Source organism: Chenopodium quinoa, unplaced genomic scaffold (genome assembly GCF_001683475.1).
Source record: "Chenopodium quinoa cultivar QQ74 unplaced genomic scaffold, ASM168347v1, whole genome shotgun sequence".
NCBI lineage: Eukaryota > Viridiplantae > Streptophyta > Magnoliopsida > Caryophyllales > Amaranthaceae > Chenopodium > Chenopodium quinoa.
The window spans coordinates 1,473,819-1,486,502 of record NW_018745523.1 but is presented as its reverse complement, the minus strand read 5'-3'; positions in this window follow the sequence as shown (position 1 = coordinate 1,486,502).

Below are 12,684 nucleotides of genomic sequence, written 5' to 3'. Positions count from 1 at the left end.
GTCGGTCGAGTACGCTTCGGCGAACAGTCTCAGGTCGCTCTCGGTGGGCAGATTCCGGCCGAGAGGCTGAGCTGCTGCTCTTGTGCGTTTCTAGCCGAGAGGTAGAGGATCCTTTGAAAAATTGAGGGTTCTTTTTCCTCTCTCTTTTAGTTCTCCAGGTATCCTCTTCCCACTCTTCCAGCTCCCGGAAGGAGGGAGGCTTCCCCCCCATCATGGTCTATCTTCCTCCGCTGATTCCTGGTATGAGGGGGAGTTCGATCACGAGGTGGAGGCATATTTTGTGCCCTCATTGCCTCCATGAGTACCGCCAGCGCTCTCGCCACTTCTTCTGAGCTGGGCCCCGTCAAAGGGGTCCTCGGCTGAGTGTGAGAGTGAGAGCGGATGGTCAAAGGTTGGCTTTGGGGCACTGATTGAGTCCTACAATCGGACTGACTTCTGTTAGACCGAGGGGGACTCGGTCTATGATGAGAGTTGTGAATTACGGGAGAAAGGGAATCGTCCCGGTATGATCCTCCCCCCGAACTAGCACCCTTCAAAGAGTTCCTGTCCGGCGAAGGTGATGGTGTAGGAGTTTTAGGCCTTTCGCTCGCTCCTTGACGTAGGCTTTTGTTCTTGCGGTTCTTAGCTATTGCTACTAAGATGAGTGCAAGATGATTTTGATTGGCTTAAAGATTTTTTGAAAGTCTTCCCCACAGACGGCGCCAAATTGTTTCGGGTGAAAACAATGGGACCTCGCCGAAGGCCCAATGAAGTGGATGAAGACTTGTCCGGTCCAAGGGATGCTGGGCCGAAGGTTTCCTACACAGCAAAATACACGTAAACTGGCCTCGGGGGTGGATCCGAGGAAGACCCCTCCGATGCCGAAGTCAAACAGTGTATTTAGAGAGGAAGCTATGCAAGAGATTTAATGCTTGAGGCTTTTTTGTATATCTCATAAATGAGTTAATTGAAGGCTTTTATACCTTTGCATATGAGGAGAGGAGAGTAATTGGGCCCCTAAATAATCATGGGTTGACCATAGCAATTTGGACCAAATGACTCATGGCTGACTTGGCTTGATTGGAGGCTTGGGCCTTAACCTTGGAACATTGGATCATTTAATGACTAGGCCCAATTAGATAAATTGGACCCAAACAATATGTTTTATATTGAATAAAAGCATGACCTAATATGCAACTAATGTATAGAAAACTATATGAAAATATATGTTTATTGGCTCTTAAAAGTGATTACAAAACTCACTTATCATATTTGTAGTATAGAATTTTTTAAGCACGTAGTATAGAAAAAAGGAAAAATTGATTTAAATTATCCGATCATTTGGCCATTCAAATCTCTATTAATCCAAGCTTTGAGGAGTGTTCTTTTTTTTCTTTTTTTTTTTGGCCAAACAAATCGCTTGACCTTAAACCTCATGTCACCAGCCACGTGTCGTGTTTTCATTTGTCCATAAAGTATTTTTCAGTTTTTTTAAACTAATTTTTTCCCCTTTTTTCTCCTTATTCTTCCCTTTCCCTCCACGAATTCAAGCCCCCTATTTCCGACCACCTACCCTCCACGCCCACACTTCCCTTTCCAGCCGCCCCACCCTTGTCAACCATCCTTCCCATTCCTTCTCCAAACACCTCAAAACCCTTCCCCTTTCCCCTCCTTTCTCCGACCATCCACTAATTACCCTTCTGATTTTTGGGTTTTGGATTTTAAGTTCGTCCTCAAAATGCAATCCAATCAACCAAATTATGGCCGGAATCAGGAAATGAGGGGGTAGCTGATGTACACGTTCTATACCATATTTTACCCTCATTTTATAGTTATTTCCGTATGGTTTTTGAGCTCTACGGAGCTATTTCTCGCTAATACCCTCTTCTCTAGTGTGGCTTGGTCTATTTAACTGATTTTATAGGTACATGAAGATTTTCGGATGATTTGAACATGTTTTGGATAGCTATGAGAGCTTATCAAGATGGAGGAGAATTTTACCCGTGTCCGCCCTGGAGGGCAACATTGCCCTGGCAGCCAGGGCGAAGAAGGAAAGAAGAGGAGTCATGAGAAAGAAGTGAAGAGTTCAACTTCCATCCGCCCGGACCGAACGGCATTGCCCTGACATATGAAAGATTTCTTGAAGGCGTAAAGGTCGATTTTACTTCGCGCGCCCGACCGGGCAGCCTTGCCCGGTCAGACCGGGCGGAGTGTCGAAGACTGCGTTTTTCCTATTTTTTTCGGGCTTTCTTATATTAGGGGTTATAAATACCCGTTGTAAACCCCGACTAAAACATACTGAGTTATTATATTCTAGCTTTTAAACCTTCATTAGAACCCTAATATTCTCTCTAGATCTAGATTACATTGCACTTTCAAGTTTTAATCCATGTTCATCAACAATTGGTACTTTTCTTCATTCAAGCAATTGATATTCATCTTTATTTCTTCTTTTACTTTTAATTACTTATTAATCATGTTTTCTTCATTGATTATTGTTTTTGCCTTCATTAATATGTGTGAGTAGTTTTCTTATTCCAAGATCTAGCGGAACCAGAATATGATAAATGCATGATTTAATTCTTTAAATTCTCTAATAATAATTTTAATTGATATGCTTAATTGATTATGCTTATGCCAATACTAGATTAGGGATAATTGGTATTGTTATTAATCTTTGTTTTAATCGCAACGGGAGTTGGGTTTTGACGGATTTGAATAACTCAATTAAGGGCTTGAAGTTCATCACGGGAGTAGTTGAATGGATGATTAGGAAGTTAGAGTAATGTGCTTAAGGTTTTTAATTTACATGATTCCACGGAAGTAGGCTTGATTGTGATTAGAGAAGCCATTGATAACTCGGGAGAGACCATTGGTATTATTCATGGATTACTTTTCCTCATTAATCAATTTAATTATGTGTTAGGGGTAGAACGACTATTGCATTTATCGTATTCGTGGTGAAGCTTGATCTTGGATGTTTTTAGCATTGATTTGTCATATTGTTTAGATTTCATCGTTTTAATTAGTTCTTTAGATATTGATTCTCACTTATTTGATTTGGTTACTTGCTTAGTAATTTCTTGAGTCTATTTAATTAGTGGAACCATAGTCTCTTGGGATCCGACCCTTGCTTGCCCTTCTACATAGTAGTGGTCTAGTTAGGTTTATTTTTGTTAGGTACGAGACACGCCTATCAGTGGCCGGATACGAGGAGGGGAAGGGTAGGGATGGCAAGGGCTGCCACCTGGGTAGCAGGGGATGTCGCTGGTAGAGGATTAATCGGTCGTTATACAATCACCCTAAAACCAAACAATATTTCTACCCAAACCAACCTAAGACAAGTCTAGGGTAAGTAAAGGATCGTATCCACAGGGAATGGGTAAAGAACACCAAGAATATGAAACGGTTATAAGCTAATTTGGTCACAAATTTGGGTTTTGATTGGTTAACTACTATATAAAGGAACGCTAGGGGAAACGGGATTCAACACTAACCAAAACCAAGGAATCAAAAACAAGAATAAATCATGAACACACATGGAAGATAGAATGGGAACTTAACATTGTCTTCTTTCAAAGTCACAACATAAGTACTCCCTAGATTAAGCACTAACATGACAAGGATCAAGTCTCAAGGATAGGAAGTGGGTTTCTAGCTCGAGTCTCTCGATCGTTCCGAACTAGTATGAGGCACAAATAACTAGGATTTCTCACCTAATTACCACACTAAAGCATCCTACTCAATGAAACCAAACATCCAACTCAATGAAACCAAACATCCACAATCATGAAAGTAGCATAACCTAATTGCACAAGAAAGGACTTACCCCAAAACTCCATCTTTTGATGTGAGAAGAGGGATGAACACATGAGCATGAAGTGGCCATCAAAATACACATGCAATAATCAATTCAAGCACAAACAACCATCAATCCAAGGTAGAACATGAACAATTCCAAGTTAATCAACCATAGTTTGGTTGGGTTTTTACCCAACCCCTAACTAAAAGACTATTCACTAAACATGGTGAAATTTACTCTAACAATTAAATCTAAGGTTTTCATGAATTCAAATAAGTTAGGAAAGAGATAGAACAAGAATAGATCAAACATGCAAAAACAAATAAACAAGATTAAGGGAGAAATTATCAACTCAAAACAATAAAAACTGAAATTAAGAGCAAGAGATAGAGGAAAGAGATTACTTAATAAACTTCAAGGTTGAGAAATTGTTGAAATTGATGGAACAAACTTCCAATAATTCTTACAAATGATTGAGTTTTTGAGAAACTAAACTAAGGGAGAGGAAAACTATGAACTAATTAAGAGAATAATTCTAGAAGAGTTAAGGAGGAAGAAGGTCCCAAAAACTGAAGTCGAGCGTCCTATTTATATGCCCAAAAATTACATTGTAAAATTCGTCAAAATCGGGCTTCAGAACAGGAGGAGCGCACGCTCCAGTAAGTAGGAGCGCCCGCTCCTCTATATGGAGCGCCCGCTCCTTATGCATCAGTTTGATGCGGTTTGTGGGAGCTTGGGAGGAGCGTCCGCTCCTCTGAGGATGCACGCCCCCTCCTTCCTGGTGTAGGGGAGGCAGTATATGGTGTTGGGTTTAGGAGCGGCCGCTCCTATCTACGTGCACGCCCGCTCCTTCCTGGTGCAAGCTCCCTCAACAAAAGTCTTCAACGTCGTGCTACTTAGCCACATTCTCATTGCACTTACAAACACGAGCACACACATAAAAAAAGAAACGGGGAAGCCGAAAGATGCAAATTAGCATAAAAGGAGTTAGAAAAAAGGGATTAAAGTAGGGGAAAGGGTACAAAATCATGTTTAAAATGTCATGATAAGATGACAAATAAAACACTTATCAATCGCCTACTGAGGTTGGGTTTGGTTTTTTTAGAATTTTTTTTATTGGTTTAACATGTTAGATGACTGGTTGGAAGCATTTAAATAGACTAGGGTATAAAGTTGGGATTATTAAACAATAATTGATAATTGGCATTATTTTTAAGAAAATCAGCAAAGTTGACATGATTCGTGTTAATTTTTTATTCACAAATTTTACAAATTTCAATTATCTCATAAATTAGTATCCTCATTTTTTTAAAGCTTAAGCTGATGGTTGGACCTCAATTAAGAATATGTTTTATACTCTATCATGCCTCCTCACATAATTCAAACCCGTAACCTTTGTATTACTATGGCTTTTAATACCATGTTAGTGGACCAACTCAACTAAAAATTTAAGCTGATGGTTGAATCCCAATAATAGGTTTTATACTCTACCACTCATAAATTAAACCATAAGTTTCTAATCCTTTTATAACAACGTTTTATCAATTTGTTGGATTCCATTTCCCCCCTAGCACACGGTATGATGATGTGAAAATTTTAGGGTATAGTCGCATGTATGATGTGAAAATTTTAGGGTACAGTCGCATGTATCTTGCTTGGTAAAGACCAAAAACGCAAAAAGAGCATACAACTGTTTTGTAAAGAATATATATATAAAAACAACCAAATTTTACATGATGATGTTGTAGGTGTGGCTATGCCACGTTTTATTCCCCCGTAGTTTTATTTCTTGTTTTTCTTTCGGGGCTTTGCCCCTCGTGAAAAAAAAAAACCGACCAAATATAATAAGTGTACTACTAGGAAAAAAGGGGCGGTCGGTTATGAAATTTAAACTAGTTTTAGGCCCGGGCGATGCCCCGGTCATTTTTGATATAAAAAATTATAATAAATTAAAGTGAAATCTATTGGTGGTTTTATAATTTAAAAAAAATATATTTTCTTTAAATATTAATGAACATTATTAAAATTCATAAATAAATATGCAATAACCTAACTTTTATAATTCATATTAGTTTTTTTATTTGTTAAAGGAATTTGTATGTACCATTAAAAATTTATTCAAGGTAAACACATGTTGTGGTTTTGAAATTGATATGTATTTTTGTGTTACATATTTTAAATACATATAACCCATATGAATTATGGATGAGTAAACGAAAGAATGAGATTATATTGAAGTATACATATATAAGTTCAATTAATAATTTAGAATTTATGAATATAAAATTTTTGTGATGAAACATTGATGTCTGTTTTAATATGAAATGACCCCACATCATTTATCAAGTCATGCGACACGTGGCAAGAATTATGACACGTGGCATGATTACAATTCTTTGCCACGACTTTACATTTGGAATATTTTACTTATACATTTTTTTCTGCTCGAAAAAGATTGATAAAGATAACTCCAGTAGCCGATAGCAAGTGATGGATAACAGGCGAGAATTTTAACCGGCAAACTTGTAGTAGTAGAAATTTATGAACGTTTTTTTTATCTTTAATCAGTTATTGCTGAAATACTTCTTCACAGACTACTACAGTAGTTGTGAGACTTGTGACTCGTGAGCTATTTTTTCTGCACAAATAATTCCATTTGTACTAACTGGTTTATGTTGTAATACGCACTGTATTGTGTAATATGAACGGATTAAGAATACCGCCAAACATTACCGTTTATCTTCCCATTCAAATTAAATATCGCCGCTCAGAACCTCATGCTCGATTAGACATTTCACTGCGTGTTTAACATATCAAGTAAACACTGTTCATGCAAGGGTACTATAAATCCTCGCATAATCTGAAGGAAATATACACAACAATTATCGGAGTATCTAAAAGCTTTATTTTGATCTCTTTGAAACCCTTTGTTGTAAAACACGTTATCAGCACCAATTTGCTCAAATTACTCAAAAGAAATGGCTCGAATTGCAAACCGGGACTTTGAAATTTTAGAGATTTCCGGAGGAAGATACCTGGAATGGAGGGTGGACGCAAAAGCCTACCTAAGGGCACAAAGCCTAGAACACGCTATCGCCGAAGAGGGAAACCCTACTCCTCTAGAACAAGCTAAAGCTTTGGTGTATATCAAACACCACATTCATGACGAATTAAAAACAGAGTATATTCTCATTGAGGATCCTAGAGAACTTTGGGTTTACCTCCAAGACAGATTCGAACACTTACAGAGAAGAATTGGGACAAGGGCCCAGCATGAATGGTCTACCTTGAGACTTCAAGATTTCAGCTCAGTACGTGAATATAACTCTGCTGTACTCCGCATAACTTCACAATTGAGATTATGTGGAGAACCAATCTCTGAAAGAGCCATGATCGAGAAAACTCTCACTACAATGCACGCAAATAATATGGTACAACAAGAACAGTACCGAGAGAGGCGTTGTGAAAGGTTTTGTGACTTAATTTCTATACTATTAGTCGCAGAACAAAACAGTCAAATCCTGTTGTCTAATCATAATCAGAGACCAGCAGGTACCAGTGCAATACCAGAAACAAATGCCACAAAAACAGGCAAGCGCTGGAATAACAATATTGTACGAGGAGGTTTTCAGGCAGAAGTCAATACCCCAATAGGGGTAGAGGAAGGGGTAGAGGACGTCAAAATTGGCGTCAAAATACTTCCAATACTCCCACCCTGAGAGGTAGAGGTACAGGTAGAGGTAGAGGTAGAAGCGGTAGAGGAAGGGGAAATTTTCAAAACCAAGGAAGGCCACAAGAAAAGTGTTTTAAGGATTGTCGTACGGCAAAACACCTTGTGGACCTATATGTTACCTCAAGAGGAGGCCAAGGGAAACAAGCAGAAACTAATTTTGTCACACAAAGTTCCCTTAACCCAGAACTCGATGTAGCCGATTATCTTGTTGCGGACATAGAAAATGTCTAGACTACATCGATCATGTGCTTGTCCTGTGGTGTTTGCTTCATCGACATTGTCATATATTTTTCGAGTTGTTTATCTGTTGTATTTGTTTTTCCCCTTTTCATCCAGAATCCTATGTTTTCTTTAAGCATGTTTTCCTATTATCAAGTGTGTTTTAATATTGTAAAATATGCTATAATAAAGATGTGTTTTTCTCATACGTGTTTTTATAGATGATAGTTACTAATCCTTTCTTTATTCATGTAAAGACAATGGAAAATAACAACACAAATGCTGAAAAATGTCTAATTGATAGCGCAACCACACACAAAATTTTGAGCAACAAGTCATACTTTACTCATATCAAGCCAATAAGTACCAATCTCAACACAATTGTCGGCACTGTCAATATGGTTGAGGGCTCAGGAAAAGCTTGCGTAAATATTACCAAACGCTACAAAAGTAATAATAAAAACGCATTATATTCTAGCAAAACACGACGTAATCTATTGAGTTCAAATATTTACGTCTAAATGGTTATCACATAGAAACCGTTAATGAAAATAAAAAGGAGTATATGTACCTCGTTAAAAGAAAATCTGGCAATAACGAGACTCTTGAAAAATTAGAAGCATACTCCTCAGGATTGTACTTTACTTATATCAGCCCAATTGAAACATATTTAGTGTCTAACCACAAGGTAGACAACCAGGAAATGTTTAATATATGGCATGACCGCTTAGGTCATTCCGGAACAAGCATGATGATAAAAATCATTAAAAGTTCAAATGGACATCCGTTAAATAATATACGGATCCCACAATCAAATGAACTTCATTGTAAAGCTTGTTCACTTGGAAAACTGATCATTAGACCTTCAAAAGGTAAACTTGAAAGTGAAAATCTTGCATTCCTAGAAAGAATACAGGGAGACATTTGCGGGCCAATACACCCGACATGTGGACCGTTCAGATATTTCCTTGTGTTAATTGATGCCTCAACACGTTGGTCATATGTTAGTCTTCTCTCCACCAGGAATGTTGCATTTGCAAAACTTCTTGCGCAAATCACACGTTTAAGGGCTCAATTACCGGATTATCCGATCAAAAGGATTAGGATAGATAATGCCGGAGAATTTACATCCCGAACATTTAGTGACTATTGTATGTCAATTGGGATAGACGTGGAACACCCAGTAGCCCATGTTCATACACAAAATGGCCTTGCAGAATCATTAATAAAGCGATTACAATTAGTCGCTAGGCCATTACTCATGAAATCAAGACTCCCATATTCTGCATGGGGACATGCAATAATACATGTCGCTGCTCTACTACGACTAAGACCGAGCGTGACACATAAGTTATCTCCAATGCAACTAGTAGTTGGAAAGGAACCTAGCTTGGCACATCTAAAAACATTCGGATGTGCAGTCTATGTTCCCATAGCACCGCCCCAACATACTAAAATGGGCCCACAGAGAAGGTTGGGAATCTATGTTAGCTATGAATAACCTTCCATTACAAGATATCTCGAACAATTGACTGGTGATCTTTTCACAGCTCGGTTCGCAGATTGTCACTTTAATGAGACATTCTTCCCAACCTTAGGGGGAGATAAAGAGGGCCCATGCTAGAAAGAAATATCATGGAATGCCCAAAATCTATCATACCTTGATCCAAGTACAAATGCGTACGAACAAGAAGTGCAAAAAATAATACATTTGCAAAAACATCGTAAACCAATTGCCAGACGCATTCACTGATACAAAAGGAGTGACGACAAATTCACATATACCTTCAGTGAATGCCCCTGCTAGGCGCCTGCTAGGGTTGAAATCCTAGCAAAGATAATGGATAATCCACTTTCAGATAAAATTGAAGCATGCAAAAGACGTGGCAGACCCCTCGGAGCTAAAGATCTAAAGCGAAAAAATCTAAAAGAGTGGAAATGAGGAATAAAAAGAGTGAAAACTCCTCAAATAAAGTAGATCAAATCCAAATTGATAAAAAATATCATCAACCCCCAAGATGAATCTAAAGAGTCGGATAGTACATCTGAGGGGGAGCGTGAAAACAAAATCGTCGACAATCATGAAATTTCAATAAATTACATCCACACTAGAAAACAGTGGGATAGAGTAAAAACCTATGTCAATGATGTGTTCGCATACTCAATTGCCACAGAAATCATCACTGATGTTGAGGACACCGAGCCATCATCTGTAGATGAATGTCGACGAAGGAGTGATTGGCCAAAATGGAAAGAAGCCATTCAAGTTGAATTAAAATCTCTCGCAAAACGCAAAGTTTTTAGTCCTGCAGTCCAGACTCCAAAAGGAGTGAAACCCGTCGGGTATAGATGGGTGTTCATACAAAAAAGAAATGAAAAGGACGAAATTGTAAGATACAAGGCTAGACTTGTAGCCCAAGGTTTCTCTCACAGACCGGGAATCGACTATGAGGAAACATATTCAGCTGTGGTAGATTCCATGACACTAAGATTCCTCATAAGTGTATCAGCATGCAAAGGACTACAAATGCCTTTGATGGATGTTGTGACTACATACCTTTATGGGTCACTTGATACCGACATCTATATGAGAGTCCCCAAAGGACTTGAACTACCTGAATCTTTGAGGTCACAACCTCGAAAACTACATTCCATAAAATTGAAAAAATCGCTCTACGGTTTAAAGCAATCTGGGAGGATGTGGTTTAACCGTTTAAGTGAGTACCTACTCAAAGGAGGGTATAAGAGCGACCAAATTTGTCCATGTGTATTCATCAAAAGGTCCGAAAATGGTTTTGTCATAATAGCGGTGTATGTTGATGATTTAAACATCATCGGAACACATAAGGAAATCGAAGAAACTGTTAAATGTATGATGAAAGAATTTGAAATGAAAGACCTTGGAAGAACAAAATTTTGTCTCGGGTTACAAATTGAACATCTGAAAGATGGTATCTTAATTCATCAATCCAATTATGCCGAGAATTATTAAAAAGATTCTATATGGACAAAGCACACCCATTGAATTCACCTATGATTGTTCGTGCTTTAAAAATCAAAGATGATCCATTTAGACCCCGACAAGAAGGTGAAGTTGTACTTGGTCCAGAGATACCATACCTAAATGAAATAGGAGCTTTGATGTACCTGGCCATCAACACTAGGCCAGACATTGAATTTTCGGTAAACTTATTAGCAAGGTATAGCTCTGAACCTACAAGCAGACACTGGAATGGAGTGAAGCACCTTCTTCTCTATATACGTGGAACAATTGATTTAGGGCTCTTCTATCCAAGAAATGGAAATCCTACTCTCGTGGGATATGCTGATGCAGGTTACCTATCAGATCCAGTAAAATCAAAATCACAAACTGGTTATCTTTTCAGCTATGGCAATACAGCAATCTCTTGGAAGTCAACCAAGCATACACTAACATCAACTTCATCAAACCAAGCTGAATTGATTGCCCTTTATGAAGCTGGTAGGGAATGTATATGGTTGCGATCTGTGACCCAACATATACTAAAAGAAAGCGGCATTAAAACTGTCGAAGAAGACCCAACTACAATATTTGAAGACAACACTGCTTGCATCTTACAAGTTAAAGGAGGCTACATCAAAGGTGATAGAACAAAACACATCATATCGACCCCAAGTTCTTTTCTACTCATGACTTGGAAAAAGAAGGTAAGATCGATTTCAAGCAGATTCAGTCATGCAACAACTTAGCCGATCTATTCACGAAGGCATTACCACCTAGCAAATTCAAGAACTCGTGCATATGACCAACATGCGTCGTCTTTGTGATATGTGCTAACTTAAGGGGAACCCTATATGTGTTGTACTCTTTTTCCTTCGTCCAAGTTTTTATCCCACAGGGTTTTTCTTGGCAAGGTTTTAATGAGGCAGATAAACATGTAGGTACAATAGTGGTAATATTTATATTTACATACATGTAAATTAGGAGTCGCCCTATAGAAATCCGTTCAAGGGGGAGTGTTGTAATACGCACTGTATTGTGTAATATGAACGGATTAAGAATACCGCAAAACATCACCGTTTAGCTTCCCATGCAAATTAAATATCACCGCTCAGAACCTCATGCTCGATTAGACATTTCACTGCGTGTTTAACATATCGAGTAAACACTGTTCATGCAAGGGTACTATAAATCCTCGCATAATCTGAAGGAAATATACACAACAATTATTGTGGGGAATAAATTTCAAGCGTTAATCCCCTAGCTTGAACCCCACTGTGATCATACACTTAAGTACGGTGGCGTCCAAAGGGAATGAAGATAGAGCAAAAGAGTCGCCAACAAGTTTTTTAGGAACTTGTAAACCGTTCACGAGGTGAAAGGTTACACCCCTTAACGATCCAAGAGATCGTCAACTCCATAAGGTCTAGAACCAAATAAGGGTTCGGGGATGAAGGTACAAATCCAACCTAAAAGAGATTGAACCTGCCCTAATAATAGGCCTCTACTTTATTCTGATCGTATTCATGTGCGCTTTTTGACTAACATACAATCAATAAGATTACCCTAAACCTGTTTATCTATGTTAGTTGAATATAATGCACAAATAAATCTATTATTGGCGATCACTTGTATTATAATCAAATTAACCCTAAACAAGATTATTAATTATCTTATTAAGCATGATTACAAGTACCAATTCCCTTTAAACATGCATAAAAGGCGTGATCAAGCAATAACAAAATATATAAAACAACATAATATTCATAATCATCTTCATAATAATTATAACCATAATAATAATTAAAATAATCATGATCATAAATTATAACAATTATAATCATAATTAACATAATCATGTTAAAGCATAATAATAATAGCAAGATCCTAGGCATGATACTAACAAGATTAATAACAAACCCTAGCATGTCACTAAGCATATAAAAATCAAAGCTTTAACCCTAACATGAT